This window comes from Hemitrygon akajei, chromosome 16 (assembly GCF_048418815.1).
Source record: "Hemitrygon akajei chromosome 16, sHemAka1.3, whole genome shotgun sequence".
Lineage (NCBI taxonomy): Eukaryota > Metazoa > Chordata > Chondrichthyes > Myliobatiformes > Dasyatidae > Hemitrygon > Hemitrygon akajei.
Window position 1 is genome coordinate 28,148,662 of NC_133139.1, and position 16,484 is coordinate 28,165,145.

Consider the following 16,484-nt stretch of genomic DNA (forward strand, 5'->3'; position numbering starts at 1 on the left):
TCCAAAAGCAGAGTTATGTCCATGCTAGCCTCCTTCAGGGCAGCCCCAAGGGTGCTAGCTGGAATCTTGTACTGAATTCAGACAAAGGCACAACATTCCGGTCTAGGGGAGAGGGTGCAATATATTGGGCAGCCACTAGATGGAGCAGATGGGCCTGCCTCTCCTCACTCTACCCTCTGTCCAGTGAAGATTTGGATTCGTCATCTGATTCCAGGTAAATCTGGCAGGAAGCAGAGGGAGGAGAGTGGGCGAGGATTCTCTGGGCAGACAGTGGCACCCCAGCTGCTTTCCCCATCCCTGTAAATACTGAATGTATTGATTGTCTAGATTCATCCATCTGCCAACCCTGGATCAAAAGACCCTGTGCACCTTCAGACTGTGTATTACACGGTCTCTATAGCTCCAACTCCAGTCTGGACCTCAGCCGCCACCACCTCCAGGCCAAGACCAACCTTGCTGCCACTGGGCACTGGGCTCCCCTTCCCCCAACACTCCAACACTGGGGTCTCTAGGCTCCCACATCACCTCTGGGTCCTCAGACCTTCCATTTTCCTCCTACCCTTCTTTCTCTGTGCAGTCCGACCATCACCTCTCCTCTGAGGCCACTAACTTTCTTTATCCCCCTCCCCCCCAACTGATCCCAGCTCTAATTCTGGCTGTGTCTTCACCATTCCTTCTGACCTTCCCTTCTCTGAGGTGGAATGCTCCATCCTCAGCAAGAACTTTACCTTTATCCTCCTTCACTTGCACCTCAGTGAGTTCTGCGCCCAACATGACACCAAGCTCTTCTTCTGTAACCTCCATCTCCACGCCCACTTCTTTGGCGAGAATTCCCCACCCTGTGCCGGTGACCCCGCACCTGCCTCCAACCCCCTTCTCCCTTTTAGAACCCCGCTCTGGATCTTCTCATGTCTAATTGGCAATGAGACATCAACCGGTTCAACTTCAGCCTTCCTTCCTTCCTCCTCTTCCAAATTTACCCCCACTCTCTCCAGACCAGTCCTAGCACTACCATCAAGTTGCAATCCGAAATGAAAATAAGCAATACCAAACTGCAAGGTTAAAACAAAATCATCCTGACTGAGCAAATTGTGATACCATTGTGGTAGGAGCTCACGTACACCAGACCAATGCAGGTTTAATGGTGAAACTTGCAAAAAAATGCTACAAAGAAAAGACATATCCAAAGAGCATCTTGGGTTGCTTTGGAAATAATGGACTGCACAGGGAAGAGAAAAGGATAAAAATTCAAGTTGCAGTTTCAAAAAGAGCACTAATCTGCTGCTGTTGATGAAAAATCTGATGATGATATGAGTTATGCAGAGCTGCATAGCCTTGAGATTTACAATGTGAAAACTAACAGGAGACAAGAATTATGGCTTACAGCAGATTAATTAAAATGGGATTGGACACTGGCTCGGCTGTTTCAGTCATTACACAAAATGAGGTTGAATGGCATTTCAAAGAACCCAAACTGAAGCCTGCAGATATCCAACTAAGAATTTATACTGGAGAAACTATAACTCCTGAGGGAATGACATTTGTAACAGTGAAATAAAACAGCCACAAACCACACTGGGCTTCTATGTGGTTAAAAACAGGGCCAGCATTGTGGGGAAGTGAGAGACTGAGACAACTACAACTTGACTGGAGATCCATCCACCATTTGCATGCCACATTCCCTGCACTAGAGTCAACTGAAAGCTTATTAAGCAAGATATTGACTGATGCCACAGCAGTGTTTAAGGATGCATTGGGAAAACTCAAATCTATCAAGGGTAAATATAGTGTTAAATGAAAATACCACACTCATTTTAGAAAAGTCGGTCCAGTTCCTTATACCATCTGTGATAAAGTAACCAGTGAGTTATGTCACATGGAGACTGAAGGACTTGTTTCCAAGGTTGAGTGGAGCCCACGGGCAATACCAGTGGTCCCAGTAGCCAAGAAAGATGGGTCTGTCAGGATCTGTGGTGATGCACCTGCACTCTGGCAGAAAACTATGGACAAGGCACTGCGAGGCTGCCCAGGAACCCAGTGTTAACTGGATGACATCATGTTACTGGTGAGTATGACAAGGAGCATCTGCAAAATATCAAGACAGTGTTAAAAAGATCATGGGCTCAGAGCAGGACACACCAAGTTTGAATTCTTTAAATCGGTGGTTACACCATTGACGCATGAGGATTTTGCAAGTGTTCTGAGAAAATTCAAGCAGTGGTAGATGCACCAAGGCTAAAGGATGTTACAGTTAACAACACACACAAAATGCTGGTGGAATGCAGCAGGCCAGGCAGCATCTATAGGAAGAAGCACTATTGACGTTTCGGGCCAAGACCCTTCGTCAGGACTAACTGAAGGAAAAGATGGAAAGAGATTTGAAAGGGGGAGGGGGAAATCTGAAATGATAGGAGAAGACTGGAGGGGGTGGGGTGAAGCTAAGAGATGGAAAGGTGATTGGCAAAAGGGGTACAGAGCTGGAGAAGGGAAAGGATCATGGGACGGGAGGCCCAGGGAGAAAGAAAGGGGGAGGGGAGCACCAGAGGGAGATGGAGAGCAGGCAAGGAATGATGGGCAGAGAGAGAGAAAAAAAAGGGGAGGGAAAATAAATAAATCAGGGATGGAGTAAGAAGGGGAGGAGGGGCATTGATGGAAGTTAGGGAAATCAATGTACATGCCATCAGGTTGGAGGCTACCCATACGGAATATCAGGTGTTGTTCCTCCAACCTGAGTGTGACTTCATCTTGACAGTAGAGGAGGCCATGGTAGACACAGTTGTTGTTTTTAGGTTGTCAATTACTATAACAAGTTCTTGCCAAGCCTGCTACTGTGCTCCACCTCTTGAACTCATTGCTACAGATCGGGAAGAAATAGCAATGGACAATGTAGCGTGAGGTGGCTTTCCAAAAGTTAAAGGGAAAGCTGATGTCACACATTGCGCTGACCTATTATGACCACATCATACAGTGAAGGTTGCCTGTGATGCCCCGAGTAATGGTATAGGTGCCATCACACCACGTAATGAGTGATGGAAGTGGGTGCTCCGTTACCTTTGCATCAAGTTCCCTTAGCATTGCAGAGAGAAGTTATGCACAGATTGACAGAGAAACCTTGAGTCTGGTTTGGGGTGTAAAACATTTCAACCCGTACCTGGGAGAGATTTTGCCCTCGTTACTGATCATCATTTTCAATCCACAGAAGAGTATTTCACTAACAGCAGCAGCACGAGTGCAGAGACGGGCTCTGTTTCTTGGAGGATACATTTACAAGATTGAATTCAAGAGGACAACTAATCATAGAAATGCTGATGGAATGACCTATTTACCCTTGGAAAAGGAAATTGATGAAAAATTTGCAAAGGAGGACACTCCTCTTGACGCATTCTCCCTAATACAAATCAGACGTCTCCCTTTTATGGCAGACAGGGTGCAAAGGGGAAACAGTATAGACACCACACTGCCTCAAGTCTAGATGGCCCATCCAAAATGGCTGGAACATGCAGCAGAAATTCCCGTTCCCCTATTTTTACCAGCGCTGGGACGAACTTGCCCTTGACGAGGATTGCCTTGCGTGGGGATTGAGTTGTACCATGTAAGCTTGAGAGCTTGCGTGTTGGAGGAGCTACCGTACATGCCGGTTATCTAGAAGTAGAGAAAATGAAGGTGTTGGCTCAAAGCTTTGGCGGCCTGCGATAGATCAGCAAATCGAGCAGCTTGCAGTGCCCTATTCAAGATGCCAACATGTCCAGAAGATGACAAGAGCAGTGCCTCTGTATCCCTGGGAATGGCCTGTTCCCTGGGAATTTCCTGGCAGAGGATCCACGTAGATTTTGCTCGATAGTAGTGGATACAGCTGCTAACTGGCCAGAATTGTTCCCAGTGGCCTCCCTCCATTACAGCCTGGCACACTGACGTGTTGAGAAGCCTCTTCTCGAGGACTGGTGTTCCAGAACACCGACTCAGTGACAATGGACCTCAGTTTGTTGTGGAACAGTTTCAGTCATTCTGAAAATGAACGGAATAAGACATATTACATCTGCCCCATACCATCCAGCTTCAAATGGCTTGGTGGAAGGGTTTATCAGCAGAACACACTACATTAGGGATTCCCAGCCTGGGGTCCATTGACACCTTATTTAATAGAAAGGGTCCATGACATAAAAAATGTTGGGAACACCTGCACTGCTTAACACTGAATCAGAAGCTCACAACTTTTCTCCTTGCATATTGCAATGCAGCTCACTCCACAAACAGCAACTCACCAGCTATAATGTTCCTGGGTTGTTCACGCTTCTCCGACCCAGTCTCAGAAGGAATGTGCAGGATAAACCGAGTCCTCAAACAGGGAGGTTTGACGTTTCATTCCTGGACAAGCAGTCCTGGCAAGGGATTACAGAGCTGATCAAAAGTGGGTACTTAGAAAGATTAAGGACAGAACAGGACCACTCTCCCACAGAGGGGAGATCGCATATGATGTCATCTGGAGCCGACACATCCTTCAGGAGACTAGAGTCAATTGTTAGAGAAGAAAGGTGTCCAGAGCTGTCAGACCTGCTCCCAGAATCAACTCCTACAACCACTATGGAGCAGCCCCCAAAATCTGAGATTGTTTCATAGCCGCAAGTATCACACGCCAAGTAGAGTGATCCCCCCTGTCAGGAAAGCCGTTATCCCATAAGAGTAAGAAACCTCCACAACTAAATCTTCAAAGGTTCAAAGGTCGAATTTAATGTCAGAGAAATGTATACAATACACATCCTGAAATGCTTTTTCTTCGCAAACATCCACAAAAACAGAGAAGTGCCCCAAAAAATGAACGACGGTTAAACGTGAGAACTCCAAAGTCCCTTCCCAGCTCCCCCCTCCCGCACATAAGCGGCAGCAAGCAACGATCCCCCCCACCAGCAAATAAAAAGCGCATCGTTACCGTCACTGAGCCCAAGCACGTGCTAAGCATAGCAAAGGCACAGACCAAAGTTACCCCAAAGGCTTTGTATTTCATCTGACATTCGACAAACCACAGGTTCTCTCTCTCCCTGGCAAGGGAAAGGGAGGTGTCCCCCATTTTCACAGTGAGCGGGAGACATAACAACAACCCGCTGGTTTACAATGTTAGAAGTATGTTTTGTTGCTTTTTACGAGCTGTGTCCAAAGATCGCAAAGACCTCGGGTCTTCGGGCCCACAGCGAAAGATTTTCCAGCCTCCCTGACGACATACGAGTCTCCTGCCATGACACCGACCCTCAGTCCACCCGTCTTCAGAGCCCCAAGATCTTAGGCTTCCAAACATGAGTGAGACTCTCAGGCCAAACCCTTGGCATGTTGAACAACGGCCAGTTGTGGAATTCCAAGAACCAGTCCCAGTCCCGCAAAGAACCAAAGCCTGTGTGTAACTCCAGGTCAGGGTCTTCATAAGAACCCTGAAAGGGAAAAATAAAAGATATTAAAGGTGGAAATTGAGCTGCTTCCGAAGATGCAAGCAAAGGAGTCACCGTTAGGCGCCATTAGCCCTCCTAAGCTCTGCCTTTTGGCCTGAATGTGACAATTTAAAATTTACTTATGCTGTAGATGTCTGTATAATTGTTGTATTATATAATATATTGTGTGTGTCTGTGAGTATAATGATTAGAGTAATATGTTATATATTTAAGTTGAGATGCAGTCCATGTTGAGTTGGAGTTTATCGCTAAGCTGGGAAGAATGTTATGTATTTAATATTTAAGTGATGTTTGAATAATCTTGTGAGTATCTTGTTGCATTCTTTGCTTACATAATTTATTTTGGGTTATGTGTAAGAAATACATATTACACCACCACGTCATATGTGAGTGCCTCACTTAACAATATGAAAATTAACTATTTTCTGGAGTTACAACATAACAGACACCATTGCTAACCTTATCAACTCTAGAGAATTCCCATCCACTGCCATCATGCTCATAGTTCACTTACCCTGCACTGCTCACTTCTACCTCCTATCCAAGATCCACAAACCTGACTGTCTGGGTAGGCCCATTGTCTCTGCCTGTTCCTGCCCCACTGAATACCCGACCTCATAGCTTGGCTCCATTCTATCCCCCTTGGTTCAGTCCCTTCACACCTACGTCTGGGACACTTCTTGCTCTTGATCTCTTCAACAATTTTCAATTCCTTGGCCTTGACCGCCTCATTTTCACCTTGGATGTCCAGTCCCTGTACACTTCTATACCCCCATTAAGAAGGGCTTAAAGCTCCCTGTTTCTTTCTCAACAAAAGACCCAGCTGGTTCTCTCCACCACCACCCTCTTCTGTCTGGTAGAGCTGGTCCTCACCCTCAACAATTTCTCCTTTAGCTCCCCTCACTTTACTCAGACTCAAGGGGTAGCCATGGGCACCGACATGGGCCCCAGCCAGGCCTGCTGTTTTTGTTGGCTACGTAGAACAGTTCATGTTCTAAGCCTTCACTGATAAAGCTTCACGCACCCATGCTGAGTTTGTCATTTCATCAACTTTGCCTCCAACTTCCATCCTGCCCTTAAATTCACTTGTTCCATTTCTAACGTCTCCCTCCCCTTTCTTGACCTCTCTGTTTCCATCTCCGGAGACAAACTCTCAACTGATGTCTTTTATAAAGCTGATTCCAATGGTTACCTTGACTATACCTCTTCCCACTCTGTCTTCTTTAAAAACACTATTCCCTTTTCTTAGTTCCTTCGCCCCCTCCACATCTATTGCTGGGATTCCAGGACATCAGAGATGGCCTCCTTCTTCAAAGGTCTCCCTTCCTCCACCATTGATACTGCCCTCACCCATATCCTTGCCATTTCCTGGATGTCCGTGCTGACCCCCATCTTTCCACCGCCTTATCAGGCTAGAGTTCCTCTTGTCCTCACCTACCACCTCATGAGCCTCTGCATCCAACATATCATTCTCTACAACTGACGCCATCTTTAATGGGATCCCACCAACAAACACATCCTTAACTCTCCTCCAATTCATCACTTTCTGCAGTGATTCCCTTGCCCAGTTTCCCCTCCCCACTGATCTCGCTCCTGGTCCATATCCCTGCAATTGAAAGTAATACTGCACCTCACACACGAGGAAATCTGCAGATGCTGGAAATTCAAACAACAACACACACAAAATGCTGGTGGAACACAGCAGGCCAGGCAGCATCTATGGGGGGAACGCAGTTCTGACGAAGGATCTCGGCCCGAAATGTCGACAGCGCTTCTCCCTATAGATGCTGCCTGGCCTGCTGTGTTCCACCAGCATTTTGTGTGTAATACTACACCTGTCCATTTATCTCCTCCCTTATCTCCAAACAGTTCTTCCAGGTGAGCCAACACTTCACTTGCAAACCTGTTGGGGTTGTCTATTGTATCTGGTATACCGATGCGGCTTCCTCTATATCGATGAGACCCGACGTAAATTGGGAGTCTGCTTTATTGAGCATCTCCACTCCAGCTGCCAAAAGTGGAGTTTCCTGGTGGCCAGCCATTTTAATTCTTATCCTGTTCATGGCATCATCTTTTGTCACAATGAGACCACTCTCAGGGTGGAGGAGCAACGCCTCATATTACTTCAAGGTAGCCTCCAACCTGATGGCATGAACATTGATTTCTCCATCCTGTAATTGTTTTTCCTTACCCCTTCTCTCTTCTATTCCTCACTCTGTCCTCTTGCCTCTTTTCCTTACCTGCCTATCACCTTCGCCCTGGTGGCCCCTCCTTCCCTTTCTTCTGAACCTGATGAAGGGTCTCAGCCCGAAACATCGATGGTTTATTCCCCTACATGGACGCTACCCGACCTGCTGAGTTTCACCAGCCTTTTGTGTGTTTCTCTGGATTTCCAGCATCTGTAGAATCTCTGGTGTCTACACTCTACAGTCCGGTTCTGGTACAATGAGTCTTTTGCACTTATCTGCATTAAAATTCACTTACTACTTCTTTGCCTGTTCCTTACCCCGTTTGCATCTATCCTTAGTACTGTTTACAGCACTCAGAAGGTTTCTGAATTTTGACCCCACACACCCGAGCCTGAGATTGAACTGGTTTATCATTATATTGTGCACTGCTATGCTGTGGAAAATCTTTTTATTTGCATGCCAACCAGGCAGCTCATGCAATGCACAAGTACATCAAGATAGTGAAAAGCAAATCGAATACTGAGTATAGCGCAGCAGCTGCAAGGAAAGTGCAGGTAATCAAAGTGCAAGGGCTGTGATGAGGTAGATTTGGAGATAAGGAATTGACCTACAGTCATTAATCTCTGGCAGTAATATCAGTGGTCCCAACACCAACTTCTGGGAAGCCCCACTTTTCATCAACCTCCTGTTTAAGCAAGAACAGTCTACCTTTGTAGCATCCAAAATTCTTACAGTTTCACAGGGCACTTAATGTTCCCTCTGGCGGGTGTATCTAGTGCCAGGGGTCATGGTTGTAGAATAAGAAGTGGGCTATTCGATGTACTCTCAGTGGCCACGTTATTAGGTGCCTCCTGTACCTAATAAAGTGGCCACTGAGTGTATGTTTGTGGTCTTCTGCTGCTGCAGACTATCCTCTTCGAGATTCAGAGATGATTGTGCATTCCGAGATGCTCTCTGCTGTTGTACTGTGTGGTTATTTGAGTTGCTGTCACCTTCATGCCAGCTTGAACTGGTCTGTCCTCTGGCATCTCTCATTAACAAGGCATTTTTGCCCACAGAACTGCTGCTCACTGTATGTTCTTTTCCTCTTTGTTTTACGCACTGTTTCTCTGTAAACTCTAGTGCGCGAAAATCCACGGAGATCAGCAGTTTCTGAGATACTCAAACCACCCCATCTGGCACCAACAATTATTCCACGGTCAAAATCACTTACATAACATTTCTTCCCCATTCTGGTGTTTGATCTGAACAACAACTGAACCTCGACCGTGTCTGCATGTTTTTCTGTGTTGAGTTGCTGCCATGATTGGCATTAATGAGCTGGTCTATAAGTATACCCAATAAAATGGTTGTTGACTTCAGGAGGGCACGAAACGACCACTCCCGGCTGAACGTCGACGGCTCCTCAGTAGAGATCGTTAAGAGCACCAAATTTCTTGGTGTTCACCTGGCAGAGAATCTCACCTGGTCCCTCAACACTAGCTCCATAGCAAAGAAAGCCCAGCAGCGTCTCTATTTTCTGCGAAAGTTGAGGAAAATCCATCTCCCACCACCCCCCATCCTCATCACATTCTACAGGGGTTGTATTGAGAGCATCCTGAGCAGCTGCATCACTGCCTGGTTCGGAAATTGCACCATCTCGGATTGCAAGACCCTGCAGCGGATAGTGAGGTCAGCTGAGAAGATCATCGGGGTCTGTCTTCCCGCCATCATGGACATTTATACTACACACTGCATCCGCAAAGTAAACAGCATTATGAAGGACCCCATGCACCCCTCATACAAACCCTTCTCCCTCTTGCCGTCTGGGAAAAGGCTCCAAAGCATTTGGGCTCTCACGACCAGACTATGTAACAGTTTCTTCCCTCAAGCTCTCAGACTCCTCAATACCCAGAGCCTGGACTGACACCTTACTGCCCTATTGTCCTGTTTATTATTTATTGTAATGCCTGCACTGTTTTGTGCACTTTATGCAGTCCTGGGTAGGTCTGTAGTCTAGTGTAGTTTTTTTTTCTCTGTGTTTTTACGTAGTTCAGTCTAGTTTTTGTACTGTGTCATGTAACACCATGGTCCTGAAAAACATTGTCTCATTTTTACTATGTACTGTACATTGCAGTTATGGTCAAAATGACAATAAAAGTGACTTGATCACAGAACGGAGTTCAGCCATGGACTGCATTACAGACTGAATTGATAGTTTATTACATGTGAAGGGACTTGGGGTCCAGTGTAGGAAAGTGGCACCAAGGTACAGGACTAGCTGTGATATTGAATGACAGAGTCGGCATGAAGGCCCAGATTATCTACACCTTCTGTTTCTGATGTTCTAGTGTGTAAATGTCCTTGCTAATTTTTAATCCATTTGCCATATATCCTTTTATGGTTCAGCAGCATTTCAATTTATTAACTAACTTTATTCCAAACACTTTTAAAAAATTGGTATAGATGACAATCCACTACGTTATTTTCATCAAGCCTCTCTATCACCTCATTTAAAAATATTCAAGTAGACCTTCTGCAAGTGACTTGAAATCTTTCCCCATTGATCATTTCAGAGAACTTCTCCATTGCCAAGTTTAAACTGAGGACCTGTGAAGGCGGGGTTGTTCTTGCGTTCTTAATGACAGGTAGATGGGAAGACAGATAAGAAACGAATGCAAATGGATTCTAATTTGCTTTATAGGTGTGTGACAACTGAGCCTGTATGGCAATGATAATACATTATGGATCATAAAGCTGTTAATGTCTAACCAGGGAATGTTGATGGGAAAGTATTAAGGCACCCTTCTACATTTAACACACATAGAATGTGTTCTTTACTGGAAGTGTTTGATAGGACAATGTAGTGAACTGTACTCCACTCTAACCTGTGGTTTTTGGCCTTTATATCTCAACATCCAGTTCCTATATTTTTGTTTTAAAAACAGAAAAAAACTACATTAAAATCTTGCCCCGTATCCATCCTCTGCATTCCCCCCACCCCCCCCGCCAATTTGCACAAAAGCCTCAAGTGAGCCAGCTGGTGTCATGTTCTGTGTGTCCAAGTGTACCCTGTGTCCAGTACATCACAGCTAAAGCCCTCCCAAACACTGAGCACATCTGTGTGTAACATTGCCGCGGAAAAGCAGCACCCATCATCAGAGATCCCCACCACCCAGGCCGTGCTCTTTTCTCACTGCTGCCGTCAGGTAGAAGGTACAAGAGCCTCAGGACTCGCAGCACCAGGTTCAAGATCAGTTACTACCCCTCAACCATCAGGCTCTTGAACAAAAGGGGATAACTACACTCTGTTTCTGGTGTTCCCACAACCGATGGTCTCACGTTAAGTACTCTTTATCTTCTGATTTCATGCCCTTTCATTTCATGTTATTTCATGCTCATTATTTATTGCTATATATTTATATTTGCATTTGCACAGTTTGTTGTTCATTGATCCTGTTTACGGTTTCTGTTCTATAGATTTGCTAAGTATGCTCGCAGAAAAAGAATCTCAGGGTTGTATGTGGTGACATGTATGTACTCAGATAATAAATTTGACTTGGACTTTTGACAGTGGAAGAGGACGAGGCTGTAGGATGGACAAATCCTTCGGCAGTCAGTCACCTGGCCTGTGATAGGTCACCTTGTGCCAGGCCCAGGAGCAAACCAGTGACACCTCACACCACATCACCGCGTCTGGATACCCAAAGGTCAGAGGTGTGTCAGTGAAATGAGGTCAGACATGAGGAGCAGACCCTTTATATATTCAAATCAATCCGCTATCCCTCTCTTTCCTTGCTGCTTGAGTTCATCCAAACTATAGAGGGAAGCAAAGCCTGGGAGACTGTGATCTACTGTGGGAAAGTTCCGTGCAAGTTGCCCAAAGTAAAAGGTCAGGGGAGGGCACTTGCATTAAGTGGCCTCCACTTGTGATGATACTGAGTCCTAAACTTCTGTCCTAAACCTAAACTGCTCCAGAGTCCTAAACTTAAAACTTTAGACCTTTACAGTTATAGGTCTATCAGTATCCTCACTTTATTATACTGTAACAACGAATAGTTCAAAAATTAATTCAGGGGTCACCAACTTTTTTTGCACTGTGGACCGGTTTAATATTGAAAATATTCTTGCGAGCCGGCCGATGGTGGTGGGGGGGGGGGGGGGGTGTTAATCATGACCAGAATACGGCAATACTCGAAGTGGGTTCCTTATGTCCAGTCTATTCCGCAATTTAGTTTACGTGGCTATCAGCACTTGCTTCTGTCCCGCTTATTCACGTTTTCTCCACTCAAAAAACTCAACAGGTTTGTCTTTAAGTGCAGGGTGCTTGGACTCAAGGTGCCAAAGCAGTTTTGAGGGCTTCATTGAACTCCAACCTCCCGCCTGCCCGCCGCCAGACGCCTTGGCCAGGTGCGACTGGTCGTGGGTGGGGTGAGAGGACAAGGTCAGGGCCGGAGGTCCCCGTGCTGGGGCTGCAGCGGTTGCAGTCTGGAGAGAGTGACCGACTGACCGAGTGAGGAATGCGACAGGCGCGCACCCGCCCCGCCCTTGTGGGATCTATCGGCCAACAAAAGTTTGTCTCGAGGGATGACTTTCAGTAGATCGCAGCGAGGTAGCGGCTCTGCTACTTACGAAACCCTGAGCCCGAATTAGGTTGTCTGTGAATATTTCAGCACCGGGTTCCCCACGAACATTCGGTGTGGTAAGCAGGTTCAGAGGTGGCGCCCATCTGTCCGCGCACCAGGCCAGTACCGACGGCACTTCTCGCCGGCTGTGTGAGGCCAACCAGTGATCCCTGGTGCGAGGGTATCACTGCGTTTAGGCGACTGATGACCTCGCGTGCGTTCAAGTTCAACAGTCAGCGTGAGGAAATGAGGAAAGGTGCAGCTGACTCATATCGTTTCATATCGCCAAATCATACCACTTCCTCGCGGCCCGGTAGCATGTGCTTTGTGGCCCGGTGGTTGGGGACCACTGGGTTAATTTATCTAATTACTTTAGTCTCTTTTCTGAAGGGGGTTTAGCTGTCAATAATCACTATTCCGAATGATGAGACCTCCTCCCGACCAAGGAGGAGATTCTTCCAGCTAATGATGCGTGTTAAATGCAAGTTACTTTATTTATCTCAAGTAGATGGTAACAGAGGTTATAATTCTGTAAAAGAGAGCACTCGGAGCAGTACTCTTCAAAGTCCTCGCTGAGGGGGGATGTTCACAGCCAGGACTTGCTGGCATATCAGCGAAGTGTCCTCATCAAGGCTCAGGAGTCTGCCAGGTCACCGAGGATGTGAGGCTCCACACAAAACATCCCATCCCCTCTGGTAAGGAGGCACCTACCTGACACCTTGCCTCAGATGTGGATTTTTCATGAGGCATGTTTCCTGCCTTAGCTGTCAATTTGGAGACAGTTTATGGAGAGAGCAGCAGATTAGACAGAAGTCTGGCCGGCAGTCAGCAGCTCCTGCCGTGGCGAAAGTGATTTGGAGATCGTTCTGATAAAGGTGAGCTTTATTGTCACGTGTCCGTCGAAACGTAGGGTGAAATGTGTCATTTGTGTTGAGGATGTGGTGGGGGCAGCACACAATTGTCGCCATGATTGCAGCACCAAACTAGCATGCCCACAACTTACCAGCCCCAACCGTTACGTCTCTGGAATGTGGGCAGAAAACTGGAGGGCTCAGAGGAAACCCATGTGGTCACTGGGAGAACGTATAAACTGATTACAGACAGCAGTGAGAACTGAACCCTGATCTTACAGCCGGTGCTGTGTGGTGTTACACTAACCACTACAAATGAGTCAAGAGTCGCTGTCAACTCATCCTTTGAAGCACTCAAACGGATGGGCCCTTTCAGTCAACATCTGAAATACGAAGATCTCCCCCCACCTTCCGTTTGCTGCAGAAGAGTCCTGGAGATTTGCTCCCAGGAGGAGCCAGTAAGTTATGCCAACATTCCCAAATCCATTAGGTTGCTGCCCTCGGAGCCAATCTTCATCAGACCCTTCAACAAATCTCTGCATCTTTCATATCTTCCGTGCCTTCCTCCTCCTTGGTAGTTTGCCCTTTTCCCACCCTCTAGCTCCAGATTTATACAGGGGAGAAAGGGGGTGCATCAGTATCACCCCAAGCTGCACACGTGGAATTGGTGGCCTAGAGATTGGGGCAACTCTTTGGAACGTGTGCCACCTTCTTGCAGAGATGGGACTGCCATCCCTTTATAAACCCGAAGACATTGTGGGCCATCCCCTGTCTCAGTGTCAGGTCTGTGGTAGATGATGACGTGGCAAGGCTGCTCCCCTTCTCCCCCCCCCCCCCCCCCCGAAGACTAAGTGGCCAGGTGTGGAAGTTCACTTTCTCCAGGTAGTGCAGGAGGGGATGGAGGAGCTCAGCAGGAAAGAAGAGCACCACATTTGATAAAATGGCCCACTCTATGGTGATCGCCAGAGGGCCCCCAAAGGGAGATCCCATCTACAGTTAGCCCTTGTCCAAGGCCAGGGACAACACCTGCTTAGTCTTCAGAAAACTTTAGCCTTTCCATAAGCTTGTGAAGCTGTAGTAAAGACCAAGTGGCCAAATTGTTTCATTTATTCCAACCATGCTTTCAGTACTCTTAGTCTTCTTCCACCCAAAAGTTTTCACTTACTTGTCCTGTTGGCATTTATCAATACTTTTTGCACTTTTTCCATACTTTTCAATGCTACCTTCCCATGGACAACCCTCACCTCACCTAATTAGTTTAAACTGTGAGGAAGCTTGACTCAGTTCCATTAATTGCAATCTGCCCAGTCTGTACAGGTGGCACCTCCCCCAGAACAGGTCCCAAAGCTCCAGAAATCAAAATCCCTTCAGTTTGCTTATTGCTTCCAATTCAACCCACCCTGGCACAGGAACTAGGCCATGGATTGCTTTCTTTGAAGTTCTATTTCTTATTCTTTCTCCTAACTTCTTAAAATTTGCTTGCAGAACTTCATCCTTGGGTGCCATCATGAGCCACATCCTCTGATGATCTACCCTCCATCTCCAGAATTTTCTGCTGTTGTCAGCAGCGTCCTCTACCTTGGCACCAAGGAGATGAGGCACCATTCTGGAATGACTGCAACAAAAGAAGCATCTGTCTTCTGCCCTAAGTGGAATCCCCAATAATATTGTTCTCTTGACCTATTGCATCCCTCCATGTTGCTAGGCCACTCATGGTGCCATGCAATTAGCTCTGGCTGCACTCTCCATGGCTACAGTCTCTCCATTAATACCAGCAATCTGATCAGAGAATAAGCTGCTTTTTCAGGGGTGGGAGTGTCCCAGGACTACCCTGCCTGATGCGATTTGTTTGTCTGACAGTCCCTGATTCACGCTGTCTCTGGACTCCCTTGTTCTATGGGGTGATCATGCCCCGAAATGTGCTAGACCTGAAACACTCACCTTTGTGGATCGACTGTAGTGACATCAGCTGTTGCTCAAGTTCCACAACTCAGATCTCGCACTCTTGCATCTGATGACTCTTCCTGCTCCTCTGGTTGTCCAGGATAAGAGGAGTTTCCTGAAGTTCCCCGCAAAGCAAAGGATGTGCATTCCATAGATCTGAAACGCGCTTCCTTGAACCTATTTATTAGTTTAACTCAACTACCAAAAGAATGTATGTTAAATAGGGTGGCATCCATTAGTCTCGCGAGACCATGAATCTGTGTCTGGAAGGTCTTACGAGTGTCCTCTCCAGGGCACAATCCTGGGCAAGGTTGTATGGAAGACCGGCTGTTGCCCAAGCAGCAAGTCTCCCCTCTCCACGGCACCAATGTTGTCCAAGGGAAGGGCATTAGGACCCATACAGCTTGGCACCGGTGACATCGCAGGAGTTGCCAGAGCGAGGTTGAAGGCAACGTCGGACTGCCTTAGGGACTCGAGCTCCGGATTTGTCCTCAGGGTTTACTCCCGAAGCCTTTCCCATGAGTGGGTATGGCCACAAGGCAGTGGAGTTTTGAGATCAGATTTAGATGGACTGCCTTCCCAGGCTGATGAGCTCTATCTACCCGAACAAACACAAATTGCTGGAGGAACTCAGCGGGCCAGGCAGCATCTATGGAGAGGAATAAACGGTCAATGTTTTTGGCTGAAACCCTTCATCAGAACTCAGTAAACTCCATTTAGAACGTGTGGTTTTACTAACCCCAGAGAATTATTTTACTCCTTAGCTCTTTGTTTGAGCTATTTACATGTTTAAACTCACCGGGGTCCTGTTTCATATGCTCCTTTTAAACTCTTCATTATTTACAAGATTTCAGTCTCCGTCTTCATTTTCCAACCAGTGCAAGTATTGTCTCCCAGTATCAGCCTCCAGTTTACTACAGTACAATTAGCTTGTCCTGATCGGAGATTTACAGTTAACTAACCCGTGCTATCCCCATTCTGCGAGTGTTCAATGTGACATCGTAGTGAAGACTAAAATCTATTCAGCAGTTTCTATTTCAGCCCTGATTGGAAATGCTAAGCATGATTCAATCTGAACTTAGAAAGCAGAACTGTGACTGAAAACAAAGTAGAATGTAATCTTAGTGTTGGGAGATCAAACCAGGGTACGACTTACACGGTGAATGGTGGGAAGAGTCTGTGACCTGAGAATGCATGTGCCTTGTTCACTGAAAGCACTCCACTCACACTCCCGCTTTACGTCAACGGCACTGCAGTGAAAACTGCAAGCAGTTTCAAACTCCCGGGAGTGGACATCACACAGAACCTCTCATGGTCCCAGGACACATCCTACACAGTCAAAAAAAACTCATCAATGCTTCTGCTTTCTGAGGAGGCTGAAGAGAGCTGGACTTTGACACATCTATACCCACATCATTCTACAGAAGCGCAGTAGCGAACATCCTGACAAGCTGAGTC